The sequence below is a fragment of the Anopheles funestus genome, chromosome 2RL (assembly GCF_943734845.2).
Source record: "Anopheles funestus chromosome 2RL, idAnoFuneDA-416_04, whole genome shotgun sequence".
Classification (NCBI taxonomy): Eukaryota; Metazoa; Arthropoda; class Insecta; order Diptera; family Culicidae; genus Anopheles; species Anopheles funestus.
In genome coordinates, this window is record NC_064598.1 from 36,776,485 (window position 1) to 36,792,491 (window position 16,007).

Here is a 16,007-nt window from a genome sequence, read left to right on the forward strand (position 1 = left end):
GCGAAATTGTATGCCGCCTCACTCAGCTGTGTAAATTCAATTGGCAGATTAGCGTAGCCGTGACATATTTCATCGGGTGTAACAGCCGTTCGCCGCATAGATAAAAGAGCGGATAATCGCACATAACCTATGCGACAAACTGGCTGGCATTATCTCAATCCATAAAACTACCATCGCTATTAATTTGTGCATTCCCTCGGCTACACACCAGAGTGAGGAACCCACCCGTTCGTACATTCACTTTGCCGTCTCAAGATGGTCCTGCCGATGCTGTTGGATAAAGCGCTACTAAAAGGTTCTCTGGAAGTGTTTAGCACTTCACTTATCGTCATACCGTGCCAGCACCGAGGTGGTGACATTCGGCTGGACTCGCCGTGTGGAACGCTGTAATTCATATTCAACACTTCACACGGCAAATGCCGATGACGTAAGCTGACGGCTTTGAGCGTAGAGTGGATTCGTACTACATGCTCTCTGTTACACTGTGTCCCCACATTTACACTTGCTGTAGCCTGGAAGTGAATACCATCATCAATGGCGTATTGGCAGTTAAATAAATCAAAACTGACCGATCTACACCAAGATTTCCGGTTGCATTTGAAGGTTCGCTCAAAATCACTTGCACACTTGCGTTCCCTGTTTAGATAGAACAATCTATTACACAGTTGCTATTACGTCTGTAATTAAAACAATTGCATCCCTTTTAATGTGTTCCCAACGAGAACTCTCCAACGATTGATCGTGTGTGGCTTACCGAGCTACGACAACAGCAACTGCAAACAACGCAATCAAATCAATGCTACTTCTCCTCCCGATGGTAGTGGCGATGAAGTGTGAAAAAAATGACCCACATCGTTCTCCACAACCAACCTGCCCCATAAAGGTACAACATTCACCGGTTGTTTAGTTGGCTAGTGGAAGCGATCTAAGAATATGGATTGCTAGTCAAAGATCTTACTAATGTAACAGTCAGTTGCTCTATCTAGCCGCTGGGCAGCGTGGGCAGAAGTTTATTTTGCTAAATTGCACATGTACCTGCCACTATGGCGTCGCGGTGATCCTTTGAAACTTGCCGACACGCCATTTAGCTAGCTTGGTATATGCACTTTAGCGACATGCAATTACCGGTTTTTGCATTGCACACTATTTGGGTAACCGTGCGCATAATACGTGTGTTTTAACATCCCTTCCCCGGGTGGCGGGCTGAACAGCAGCTTGACTGACTGGCCGGGCCTGATGGATGTTGTCAAAAGACAGGAGACATTGTGGACACGCTTTCACCTTAACGTGTATTTTGGTTTCGGTTTAATTACCCTTCCTGCTTATCTTCAATTAACTATACTGTTGGTGGAGTTAAGAAGATCTGTCATAAATTAATGTACTACACGATTTCTTTCTCTCTCTCTCTCGATGGCGGGTGGGCAAATTTCTCGCTGCAAGCATGCTAGTAGAAAAATTATGTCAACAATACGGCACATTCATTGCAATTCATACGACACCATTTGCTTGGGTAATATTGATGAACGGTTGCCGATCGTTCGCGATCGTTGACAACTTGTTTCATTCACAAGCGCTGCTCCTAATCGGCTTCCGTCAATCTTTGCTATTTCTATAAACGGAGATTTCTGACAGAATGACACACGTTTTGTCTAGATTTACACCTACTGCAAGTAGGCACGGATAGTTTGTAAAACGTAATCACGACGGAACTGATTTAATCTGCACTGTCTGCGAAGGATATCTAGCACAACAATCTTAGACATTGTGGAGCGCGTGAAGAATTCATAACCTTATAACAAGGCAATAGTAATCACTGCTTGTCCTCGTCTGAGTTTTATGCGATTGCCATTACAAAGAACCTAACTGTCTATGGGTTGCGTTACGTTAATCAGAAGAGGACATCCGGTGATAAGACCATCTAAAGCATTGTGCAGAGTAATTTCAGGCAAACGTGACAAAACGTCTGCCATTACACGTAAATATCCAAGCGTGCTAATCTATTAATCAACATTATTTATAAACCCGTCGCATGTAAATGAATCATTTTAAGACAAATTGAAAGCAAAACGCCTATCCCAACACGTATCGGAATACAAATCATCATGAATAATCGATTAAATGTACCGCACTGGCATGCGTCCCCACGGGTATTAGCGATGCTTTCGGAACGAATTTTGTTTCCCATCCTGTAATGTCCCGTCGTGCTGTGTATCGTCTACAAATCATAAGCATAATCATCTACGGCATGAAAATCATTCGTTCCGTCTACGGTGACTCCACTGTATGAGAAGGGCTTCTGTCTTCTCCTCCATAGCATAGTTTCGTTCCACTGGTTGCAGCAGCAACAGCAGCGAAAGTTAAGGAAACAAAGTAGAAAGTAGAAGCAACAGATTATGACGCTGTCAAAACAGTGATAATTTCCTCTGCCCACGTGACGTAGCAAGGCCCTCCATTCTTCTTTGTTTCTCGATCGCGAGCATGACTGCAGATGCAGGCCAACATTTGGTGATGGTTTGTGAGGCGGTTTTACGTTCGGACAGAGTGTCAAAGAAGTGTGTCTCTTTAATGGATTTTAATAGACCGATTATGTTATAACTCAACCTCGTGAACGGGTAGGTCGGGACTCTGTGAACCGCCGTGTTGCGCCGAGGAGTTGATTTACGGACGATCCCGCATCGGTTTACGAACATTCAAATTTTATCGATCAGCACCGATGCCTATTGAAATGGAAATTCTGTCAACCGCATGTATAGCAGGTGCCAAAGGAACCAGGATCTATCATACACCGTGCTCACACACAAATTGTATCAGAAAACTCGCGCGTCCACCACGGTATGACGACCTCCGGGATGGAATTTATGCCGGAAATGAAGCCCTGTCGGGATGTCGTTTTGTCAAACCGGCCAAGACTTTGAAGGTTCAACTTTCCATTGACACCCACTTATTGGAGGGCTTGGCATAGAGCGCATTTGTGCCCTTCTTTTCTGCTGCATTTTTTTGAAGATCTTAGAGAGAGAGCTTCAACATTTAACGCTTCCTTCACGGAGTGGTTGACCAAATGTACAGCGAATGGTGGAACGTTTCGGCATCTCGAGACTGTACCTTGAGGGCAAATACTCGACCACACAATCGTAGCTATTCACAACATTTCCCGTGCCTAGGGAGAAAACCTTCTTCCGACGCGTTGGTCTGATCTGTTTTGTCTTTTCTTCCTTATCTGAGTTCAAGGAATTTCAGGCAAATATAAAACTTTTTCTGTAAATTTTTTAACATGAAATACACACTTTGTTGCATTGGCCGGAAATGTTGCTCTACCGTAAACCGAAATGGTATACACTCATGTATGTAGAAGCTTACTGCAACCCAATTAAGCGCGCATGATGATGATGATGGGCACCGCGCGATTCAAACACTTCATGGACAAATATTTTATCCCATTGTGTTCACTAGTGTGGGGCTTGTTTTTACTTTCAAAACTGTTTTTGTGTTTTGCTAACCATCCCCCATGATAAAGCGACAGACAATGCGACGATACATTCGTTTGTAGCAACCGCGAAACATGATCATCGAGGACGACCTACCCGGGGAGAAGTGTGACGGTCGAATATAAAAAATATAACACGCGCACAGCACACACGATACAGCAGGCAGGCACCACATTCTAAAAGGAGCTACATAAATCTGGTACAAAATGGTTCATTTCTCGGTAGCACACTACAGTTTTGTTGTAACTTCCTACCGTCGTTTTTTTGCGGTCTGATTGCCAATTCTTTGCTTCTGCTTGTTTTAACCTTGCGTAGTTCTAGGAACATACGGAGCGTCCAAGATTCTCTGACCATGAACACTGGTTTCTGCGCCAACACAATGCTTCGAACATTCTGAATGATGCTACCTAACGCGTAGCGTAACCCAAAATTTGTTTCGATTAAAAGTTCTTTACACGCCCAGGATCCAACTCCAAGTACAATGATAACTTGGATAGCTTATTTGCATTACGGACAGAGTGGTTTGAAGAATTGAGTCAAATTTTATTGCCTTGTCTGGATCTGGATTGCTATTTTATGGATCAATTTGTTGGCAAGTGCTAGTACTGTCGCGAGTGCTTTGAAGAATGCCATGTTTGAGGAGTACTTCAGAAATTAAGAGATGGCATGTTCTTGTGTATGGTGATCGTTAAACAGATCAATAACGAAGCATTTTTATTCTCTAAAGGGTAACATTTTAAAATACTTCGTGGAATGATAATTACCAAAAAACCAAGATCTTCTAATCTCCTTCCTTCGCTTATTTATTGCATCGCGTCCAGAGTGTGCATACATTCAAAATGGCCACTATTGTACATCAATTCTATCCCATTTCAGCGTTGATACGTGTGCGTGCTTAACTGACGCGTGCTTCGCCAAAGTCATGTTAATTTAATTTATACCACACAAAGGTCACGATAGTGCTGCATCGTTATCGTTCCCTTGGGGGCCAAGTGTTTGGTTACAGTCATGATGCAGTAGCGCAACTCGACAGAAAACACGGCCCGGATCTAAACATGCGTTACAAAAAAGGAGTTCCCGATGGCTCTCTGGTTCGTATCTTTCTGGAGCGCATTTTAACTGCCACTGCCGAAAGGATGGAGGTATCACGTAGTTCTCTGCCCGATAGCCGTGAAGGGACGATGATTCACGCTAGTTTACGCTGATCTAGCAACGCACACATACAGGCCCTTCGGGCTTGTTCCAAAGAAAGTGGAAAAAAGTTGGAAAAGAAAGCCAGATGCTCCTTATACGGGATCCATGCCCTAACCGCATTTGATTATAGCCGTGCGAGTGTATTGAATGCGATGCGCAATAGAAGGGAACTGCCAAATGGAGTGATCACTTTACTTTGCGCAGTAGAGACGGAACTGCCTAGATTGCCCCATCTCCCCTGAGAGGGAACGGATTCGATTATGCCGGACACCGAACGAACTGTCTGTGCTTCAGGTGGCGAACATCGAAAGCATAAACTAGCATTTTGAAGAACACTTTTAAGCAAGTGGAACATTGTGGTTGTGAAGTGCGGCATTCAAGTCTTTTGCAGCATTCCGCACCATATGGCAGTTACTGTCGACGAAGCCCAAGGGACGATGTGCGCCATTCGATGTTCTTTCCCTGCCAATCGACATTCTCTCGCTCGCGTTGAGGGTTTACGTGATCTTCATGTATACCATCGAGCTTCGCCCTCGGGCGTTTGGAAAGACCTCTCTTTATACTTCTGCCCGTTCGAGATAGGCACATTCGCTGGAACAAGTTTCCAGTGCGAAAGTGCCTTCCAGCAGTATACAAAAACATAAGAAAAAGGCGCGTCGGAACACATTTCTAACCGATCGTTCGGGAGAACTGGGAGAACAAAAAGCGAACAAAAGCGATCGGACGACAACGGTGTTGGTGAACCAGCCTGAGGACGAATGTTCAAAAAACACTCGAGTCAATCACTATTCTGAACACGCGAAAACATCAAGCATCGCGATCCTGGACCCCACTGGGCTGGACGACGCTGATCAGAGTAATTTGAAGCTATTAGCATCCGAAAACAGCGATAGCTAATAAAATGTATGCCGCCTGTGATGGCCGGGACGCGTAAAAATCGGGAGCAAAGCCGGTCAACGAGCTAACTGTAAATTCGCACCACTTTTGTGAAGTATGCTAAATTATGGCGCCTCCGAGAGTGATTACTCCACTTAGAACGAGGACGACCCTCTTGGCTGTCGTTCGTGTTATACAAATAAATCACTGTTCTAGCAATACTTGCTCGTCTGGAACGTACCAGATCTCTATGTCCTATCCACATTTACATATGATTCCGTCAAGCAGCTTTGTTTTAAAGGGTTAAACGGGTTGTTTACACATTTGATTGCTACGTCGCATCTTAAAGCTTTTGAATCACTTAATCCTTACGAAACGAGATGTTTATACAGCGGTCTAATTTATGCCTAACCCTAAAATAACCTTCAGAAGTAATATAGTCTTCGAGCCCTTGGAAATTCGTTCCCATAACTCAGGCCACCACTCGTTGGAAGTTTGGCTGGCAGCCGATATCTCATCGCTTCTCGCTAGCAAATCGTTTAATTGTCTCCATGGTTGACCATCGTCGGCAGTTTCGCTGTCACAAAACATCGCAAAGAAGTAACAACGAAAAAAAACCCTTCCCAAAAAACGTGAAAAACCTGTTCCACGCCAACCTGTTCACCCGACGACAATGTGGGGTTGAATGTGCGAGTTTTGGACAAGAATCTCCCCGCCCGTAGGCAGCAGTATTGGAACATTATTACAGCGCTCATTCGTGGCTGCTGGCTTATTTTCGTGCGCAGGATGTGTAGAGGATTTTTTTTGTTTGGAACTCGTCTCTCGCAAACAATGACAGTTAGCAAAGGTTAAAATATAGGAAACAAAAAACCTTATCTCAAGAGAGAAAGCATTCCGAAAACAATGTTTTAAGCTTCTGGCCATGCATTTCCAATAGCTTGGCATAACCGTGGATCATTTTACTTCAGCTCTGCACTGTCGCAAGTCATCTGCTCCATAGCCCTGCAGGCTACCAAATCCAATCAGTACGATTGCGCTGTAGTGCAGCAGCTCGACTGCCTATTAGCTTTATTGTCCTAGACGCAGTGACGAACGGTCATCAGTGTGCTACCGAAAAGGGCACCGAAGCGTAAAAAATGGCCTCCCCTAAAGGTAAACCACCTGCGAAGTATAAAGCGAACGAAACAAGCATAAACAGCTAGAAAATTATCTTGGAGCATGTCACCGCTAACAACGATCCATTTTCAATGTAGGAAAAAGATCGCCTGTTGCATCGTTAACAGGTAACGTACGTACAGGTAAGGTACGTAATTCATGTGCCGGTTCTAGGCAATGAGTAATGGATAAATCACTCGCTACTCTTGTGAATGCCTCTCGTCAATCCGTAGGAAATCTTGCTGGCTGGTGGTGAACTGTCAAACCCGAACACTCCCGTACTGGCCAACTGTCATGTTTCGTGGTGACGATCTGCAAACCGCAGATCAAGCTACTTCAATCCGATTGTTTTGCACACGGCAATGTCCAAATCGATCGTGCTGCTGTCTTCCTGCAGGAGCAACATGTGTATAATATGCATCGTGTGCAAATGTCGTTAAGCGCGTCACACTGGCGCATCACCATTGATGGCTGACAACCTGTCCGTCCGAAGAACACCGTTAATTTCCTAGCGGTTTCCTTACCGGGCGCAGATGGCGCACGCAGAAGAATTCACAATATGGAAACTTGCTCACCTGGAAGCTCCATCGGTGGCAAAGTCAGTCAACCGGCAGCCATCAACCTGTGCTGCAGGATCCCTGAAGGTTGGCCTTAGTTCGTACGAGAGACACCCAGAAGAGGACCGCCGGTGTCGTGGATACGTTACACGTACTCCACTTTAAGTCAATGTGTCGTTGAACCAGTGTGTCGATAGCCGAGTCACGATTCGATCACACTTGCACGACAAGAGTGTGAGTCATCTTTTAGTGAAGTCATCAGCAGTAGCTCATCAAAGTTACGACGCAAAAAATACACTTGGTACTCAAGACTCATCCGACCATGATGATATCGCTTCTTTAAAGGCGGTACAAGCTCCCAAAAAAAAATCTTCCATTATGATCGTAAACCTGCATACCTGAGGATGGTTGATAATTTATCATACAATTCTTGAAAAATGTCATTCTAACCAGAAGAGAAAGCTTTTACTGTAAAACCATCAGTGTATGCGCCTGAGTGCAACGAACCCCTCGCGGAAGATGATCAACGAGCTCTCCAAAAAACATGCTAAGCAAAAGACTTTGTGCAGATACGAGGACCTGAAAGATTGTGTCCTCCCGCTGGGGACTAATGGCTGACGGCACGAATGCACGCTTAACAATTTGCCCGGATGCAATGCCCATGGCGGACGATGACTGCTAAAGGTGGGGCCAACTATGGGGCCTTCGTCACGACGATTCTGGTTTGCAACCCGTGACGAATCGTACACAATTCTCGATGAAAGATGATGTGCTGATGGTATACGATGGCGGAGACTACAAGAACTGATATCTAGCTGAAGACAGCATCACGAAAAGATCGTTCGGTACCTGTGTGCGTGGCACCCGGATTACCACCACCACCACTACCACCGCCAAAGGTTAAGATGATGGATGTTGGATCCATGAAATGACGCTGCACTTTCCGAACCCGCACAACCAATGGTACTTTCGTTTGGCGTTCTGATTAACCTATGCCTTCGGTATCGCTAAAGCGTGTCGGAAATCTGCCCAACTGAGCCACAAACCAAATGCTAACTCTGCTTAGGTTGGATCTTTCTTACCGTAATAACGTAGCCGCTCAGATCAGAAAGGAAACAAAAGCACCGTGTTTCGCTGAAGTAATCGTTAAGGCTGGGAGGTAATCTTCCCATCGGTGGTCATAACTCTTCTTTCTATACGCACCGCCGTGGGCCGAGAGCGAAGATTCATCGTCTCTGCTTCGTCCGGGATCTACGGACGGGAGAATCGCTCAATGGTACGCGTATTGTGGTTGGTTTTGATTTTACTTAATTTCATTTCTTCGTTGCCCTTTTTTTTGGTTAGTTCCAGCTTCGAACCGGAATAGGATCCCCGCCCAAATACTGGGCCCCATAGGTCAGCACAGGTGATAGCAGATGGGTTTAGATTGTGGATAGCAGATTGTATCGCGGCTAAAGTCCATCGCTGCCATTGAACTGGAAGAGCAACGATGAACCAGGCGCTGGTAATGCCCTTTTTTAAGGTACGCAAACCAATAGATTCATTTAAAATGTCGGTCAGCGTGTAAAGATGTACCAGAGATATCGACTTAAGACGCTGGCCGTCTTTCGTTGCACTCGTTCTGCTTGGTCAACTAAAGAGTTGTTATAAATATTGATTTGGACTGTTTCGTTTTTCCCGAAACTGAGATCGCCATACTTGACATTCGAAATTCATTTCAGGCTTTTAGCTAAAGGCCTGATAGTTTTGAATGATAATTTAATTCCGGCTCTATCAGCTTAAAATATCCTCCAAAAAACAAGATATATGAACGTTGTTTTGGCCGTGCCAGCCTTCAAAAGTACGTTCATTGATCATTTGGGTCAGCGCAAGTTTTGATCGTGTTTATAATTACAGACCAAAATAGCGCTGGACCACGTGTTTCCTTCAAATGATGATCCCACCAAGATCGATTAAATAGTACCGATGATTTCTCTCGACCATTAACAACAAACGTTGATCAACAGCAAACACCAGGCACACTGAGAGCAGTGTAACTTCTGAGCAAAAAAATACTCACCCATTGGCTGGAGCTAATGTTACTCCGGTCCAGCTAACAGTGATCGTGATTAAATACATCCAGTAGACAAACTTGATGGAGATTTCGCGACATGGCCATGGTTTCACTTTTCTCCTTCACACCTTTCGCTGTGGAATCCCATGTTTTCCACCTTTGTGGTACTGCAACCAAGCGATTGTCTAGCGATCGCTAGTTGTGCTAATGTCGAATCACGTCCGTAAAGTTTGTTTGTTACTTGTGAATCGCATCGTAATTAGAGATGCGTTTAAAATGCGATAATTATCATCAGTCGCCATCAGTCGCCGGACGACGGTCACCACTATGGTCACGGTACGCGGAAAGTCTCCATTGCCGCGGCTTACCCATTTCCTTTTTTTATTATTCCTGTCGCTCTATTAGCTAGGTAGTGTTTTGTTGATGCAAGACGGTTAGCCGTTTCCCTTTCTAGAAATTGGGAGCTTCCATTTCCGCCACTGTTGGTCTTACACGGGTGGACCTAGATCTTGAACTTCGATTTGACGGTGGCGTGATTTGGAATGGCAAGGAAAAATTTAAACGAAAGTGTGCAAGAAGTTACCCAGCCCGTCCATCAAGCATTGCGACGCGTGCATCCAACTGTAAGGAAAGTGCCCACCAGACCATTGTTTCGGTCTCGTAGGGTGAAAGTCCAACCTGTCAAAGTTAAAATATGCTAAATTAACTCCAAACTGGATCGCAGCTAGATGTGGCTTTTAAGAAAAAGCGATTAAGTCTAATAAAATGAGGGAGAAAAATTGATCGGTTTAGCTAATGTAACTGAGCTGTAAACAAATCTTTCCTATACACAGCACGGTAGCCCTGAGACTGCTCGAGAGACTACTGAACACAAATTAGTAATCCTGAGGTCCGATTCTTTCAGCGTGAGGAATAAAATGGGTCAAAAGTTTATGATTCCTCCATACACTGGCGCAACGCTTTTTCTCTCTCCGGCTTTGCTGGAGGATTTGGTACAGTTAATCAACAACAGATCCAACACATACCGTTGGCAACAGACAAAACATGGCCTTTGGAACACGAGTACGTGCGTGTGTTTGTTTCCGATCAATCAAATGTACAACACAACGTGTCTGGGCGTTTTGTATGCATCTTTGTGATGCCTTGCCCCGTATATGTGAGGGGCAGAATCCTCCAAAAGTAGCCGAAGCAAAACACAAAACAAACCTGTTCCTTTTCAGCGATACCCCCTTGGCTTTGGCCGGTATCCTACCAGATGAGGAAGATGATGAAAGATGATGGAGATGAATTTTAATTGGTTCGCCAAAAAAAAAACTGCTACGCTACCAGAAGAAGAGAGAAAGGATTCACTCTACACGCCCGAAGTGCCGTGTGCTTTCGCTCCATCGTCATGCTTTTGGCCATATTTGCATAATGTCCTTCGCGTGTCCTCTTTTTGCAAATAATATCTTACTGGAAGTGACAGTCGTTCCGTTATTTCTATTTTTGCTACCATCACACGTTGTCTCTTTTGACACTTTGATTAACATCTGGCTCGGTGGGAATTAGGAGTACGAGAGTACGGGGATCTCCACATTCGAGTTTTCCGTGACTTTAACACACCGTGCATTGAAGATTTTTGTTGATAGGAAAAATTTCCAAAGTGCATTTATAACGAATCCTACCTCCGGATAATGGCTCAATGCGGTCAGCTTGGTGTCAAAGTCGTGACACGGTCAGAGAGAAGAAAAAAAAACAAAACAAACGGTACATTTCGTCTCGTTGCGTGCAAGCTCACAGCTCACGAAGTGCGAGATATAATCGATCTGGCAAGAAATTATGCGTTTCTGCATTTGGCCTTTGCACGAATGATCGCGGTGGGTACAGCGGGAATGCTTTTAAAGCCGAGTAGATTAACGTCAACCGAGGGAATCGAGGTGTTAAATTGAGAAACGAGTTTTATTTCTAAGAACAAACGGCCAGTGGAGATAGGATTTCTTTGTTTGTTTTTTGACTAGCAAACATCGACTTCCTGGTGGGATTCTTTGGTAACTTGTGTGAGAATGCGCGTAGACGAGGCCACAATACCAAACGATCGTGGTAGCTACTGGTGTTCAAAAACAGCAACCATTTTATTGATCTCCATATTTAGAGTTCGTTTAAAGACGCTAATGAGGAGACGTTAAACGTAAATAGCATGTTGAATTCCATAATACGCAACGAAAATGTCCATATGATTCTTAGCACATTTGACCCATCAAAGATTATGTGTGGATTCTCCTTATAGTCACACCCTGTGCATCTAGCATTGCGCTACTCCAATACTATGCTGTTACATCTCTTCCGGGATCGCAAGGTGGTTCTTAAGAATGATCTCCCTCATTACTCTGACCAATATTGTCTACACATTGAACTCCAATAGCGCTTGATGTCATTCCAATTCCAGTATTTACTGCTCATTTGATTAAATCCTCAGGGTATTTCCGTTGACCATACGGTGATCAGCCCTGTATGTCGTAGGATGATGGAATTACGATCAACGCCTGGAAAAGAATAACGACCTAGCGGTCAATTCTAGTGCAATGTGCAGACACCAACGATTGCTCACTCACATCATTGGGCAATGTGGCACGTACCGAGACAACCCACGCACTACGAAAATCTGCACCAACTCTACCACTTGCCAACGGGATCATGAACCAACCGAACATACCGAACGAATTGGAGACTTCTTGTCTTGATGCAATTCTTCGTACGGTAGCAGGTACAATCGACACTTAATCGGGATGTGTCTGTTACGCGAAGATGATTAGATCTACGCGTCGAATGGAAATCTTGGCCCGGTCAAACTAGTAATCTGTTACCAAGCGAAGGTAGTGGTGCAACGCTAGACCAGTTCCTTTTCCATCTCTCGCAAAAACACCTCCAACATCTAACGCGCAATGATTAATCGTGTTCAATATGTGATCATGACATCTTATGCTGGTGCGAGATCCGTGTATTCACAATCCGGTTCGTGTGGAACGCGTTGCACCAACCTATCGCCATGTCGACGGAAGTCAAGCGTCGGCGGGTCGTGTAGGATGGCGAATTTTTTTTTTACCTTCTACTCACAGCAAATGATCGCCCACCTGCTTCTTGAAAGGATTAAGGCTAGAGGGTAAGAGATCACAATGGTGTACAGTTGATTTTAATAGGCTTATGCAGAGGGAGGCTAATAACAACAAACAAGCTATCATAGAGCATGGAGAAATATGGAGCCTAGTTTATTCGAAAGTGTCTTAAGTACTTGAAGTGTCTTAAGTACAGACTTGGAAAAAAAATTGAATATATTGATTTGTGTAACATGTTTCCCTGAGTCCACTCTCTTCTACGTGTTCGTTTCATTCCCGTCAAACGGTCACTCGACGTTACGATCATGGCTATCGATCGACACGACATCTTGACAGTTCTCGACTTCCGACGACTGAAACTTGAGAACTGACCGTTAGCACGAACTCCACTATCGAGCCACATTTGACGTCATCATTTCGGTCTGTTTCATTCCACCAGCGGAGTTGATCACTCGGTTCTTCTTTTGCAATTCACCAGCAACTAGCAACTTCTGTTAATTCTCTCGCTTAGTCTCTTCCAGACAATCGCGATGTTTTCTAGTCATCGTTCGATTCAAGACAGTAGACGTCTTGCTCTTGTTTCATCTTATGTCCCTGCAGCAACCTACATAGCTTTCGGATTTGGAGCTAATCTAGCGTCTCATATGTTAGCACACGCACGAACGCGATCAGACCCAAACGAGCGGTGATTCCGATTAAATGAATTCAATTAGTACGGTCCGGACCAATTCGGAGGTGAAGCATGCTGGTTTCATGGGGTTTGCATGAGGGTGTCTTATTTTTTCGGTTGCTGAATTTTACTCTTGCGAATGAGCGGCCAAACCGGGAGGATGAAATATAATAAAATAATTTCCATTATTAACCGAAATGGTTTACAGCGGAACGAACCTGAAAAAAAGCACACACACGCACACGATGGGTTTAAATATGCGAGCTAAATTAATTGTATTGCTCCTTCCATCCCGCTCACAGAGACCACCATGCGGAAGGCGATGGAAGAATCTGTTTTCAAATGCTCATTCCACGCCATACGAACAAAACCGCGAACGATTCCGTATTGAGCAGACTAATAACTCCGTAATGGATCGATATGTTTCGGTTACGATCCATCCGTTCCGTGCGTTCGATCAAAATATACAACCCACAGTAAGGCGACACTGCCAAGATCGTTTTACTGCTGCCGAAAAAGCGTAGAGGAGAGGGAGAAGGTACACACATAAACGATCTTAGTGCCTTCCGAACACATAAAACCTTGAATTGCGCTATCAGTCAGATGGATGGGGATGGTATGTTTTGATTATTAGAAGAAACAGGAACGATTGGTGGGGTCGGGGTTTTTTTACGACGAATCTTCACCATAATCAACTACGGGGAGTAAAGTTCCAAATTCTTCCAGAAACAATCAAGACTACTGTACTGATGAAGTGAGCCGATTTTTGTCGCAAAAGAAAGGTGAACGCGATTAAAGTAGTGTCGGTTGCACATAAAAAAAATATTGCAAAAGTGATAACAAATGGACTTTGCCTCCATGTTGAAAGAGGAACACTAAAATGAATTAATCCTCATCAACCATTTAACAAATATATAGCCAAAATATAGAACAGAAAGAAACTTAAATGCATTAGAAATTGAAACATTGGCGCACATTGTATTCCATGAAATCTCAAAGAGCTTTAATAGAAACCAACCTCCGACAGTGTAAATGGCCAGACATATAAAGCAGTAATTAATTCACGAGTTTAGCAAGCTTTCTTAGATAAACAACTGTTATAAGGATAGTTTCACTGGCGATTAACAATAACAGGTTAATTACAAAAACATTACGAACTTTTTAAATCACTAAAAAACCAAATAAAAAATGCCAATTCATTTTCTTAGCAAAACGGCAGACACAAACATGAAAACAGATAAAAATCAAAACAGAAAGCAAAAGAATAATAAACCGTACAGCACACATACGTGTACAGTTATCGCAAAAGGGGGGAGGTTTGAATGTTTTAATATCGCGAATTTATACGAAAGCTTAATCAAAGAGCAGTAAATAAACTTTCTACAAACAGCAGTGTTGGCACTAAGATTTTTGGGAAATTGAATCAATATTAACTTAGCACAGCTTGAGAAATAAAAACACAATAATTGCATACACAACTCTCGTTTTTTTTTAAAGTGTTTACCAACGATGGTAATTTACCATGTTACTAAGGGGAAAAGTAACAATTTAATCCACGAAATGACACCTTCTCAGCTGCTTCAGCAAAATGGATAAATTTTTTTTAAAACCCCCTAAACCCTTCAAGAGAAACTCAGACATAACAAAACAATCTCTAAAACACAAATTAATTTTAAACAGTGAAAAGCACCGAGAGAGATGCACTTAAGTGCTTCTGTCCCATTTTTTTTTGGATAATACTTTGGTACCCAGGTTTCGGTAGCGTCAATGTTGACGGCGTCTATCGGGCATTACTTTCCCTTGGGTTGGTTCGCCCTAAAACCCTTTTACTGTTGCCGACATGGACAACCTTTTTCCCAGCATGGCTCACTCAACTACCATCTCGTTATGTTTTTTTTTCGGATGTCTGCCTGTTCGACGCTGAATTTATTTACTCTTGCCACTACTTATAGGATGGTTTATCTTTCGACGAGAAGTCATCTAGTTGACCCACACACACAGCCATTTGTTAGAGTAGGAAGCTGCCAAACGGGAAAAAAGGGAACTCTTGACAGTAGTCCTTGGATACAATCGCGATAAAACAGTGGATGCACATATATGCACGGAATGTTGCCGAAGTGTACTTCAACCTCACCGGCAAGATCAGTGATATCTTCCTCAAAAATGAAAATTATAAAAGCCCCGACATGAAGATGGTTCAGAGGTATTTTCACCGGTTGAAGATATATTTTATGTACGTACTGTATTATACGTTACTGCTCAGGACACGATTGTCGGTCGATGCCTCACAAATGTCAATACACTCCCGCGATCGCGATCGTACTTGCGCGCGTCTTTAGGAGGTTTTGTCGGTTGTTGAATGATTAAACAAACGTCTCCCAAAAAAAAAAAAGAAGCACATCTTCCTTGGGGACCCTCTCGCTACACCATGACCGTTCAGGGCAACAAAATAACGGCACAGTTGGTCACGGAGAAAGACGCGAAACGAACCATCATCAACCAAGAAAGACAAAAAAAAACATTTCTTTAATGCAATGTTTATATTTGCGGGAGGAATAAACTTCGGGTTTTTGGGGCGGGTGCTTATAAGAAACAAGAAGGAGAAAAAAAAATCGACGTACTGTTTAAAATTGAACTTCTCTCGATGCCGTGGAACGTTGTACAGTTAGTTTGTTTGCCGGCATGGGCCAGTGCAGCGGTGCAACGGTGCACACAGCTGCATGACAATTCGGCGGAGGAAGCGGCAGATCACAGGAGGTCTTACAGTTGGAAAGAAACATTTCTCGCACACTAAACTCATCATAAATGCGTACGGCGGCCGTATGTCTTCTGTTTGACTCGTTATGTGCAAACATTAGCACAACGATGTGAGCAAGTATGATGATACACCTATGAAGCAATCCCAAAAGGAAAACACACCTTTTC

General features: G+C 43.7%; 1 protein-coding gene across 3 annotated transcripts in view; it reads right to left on the reverse strand.

Annotated features, from left to right (window-relative positions):
- The window catches only part of LOC125765495 (uncharacterized), a 38,848-nt gene that overhangs the window by 19,882 nt on the left and 2,959 nt on the right, over nucleotides 1-16,007 (reverse strand). The gene's annotated exons all lie outside the window — the stretch shown is intronic.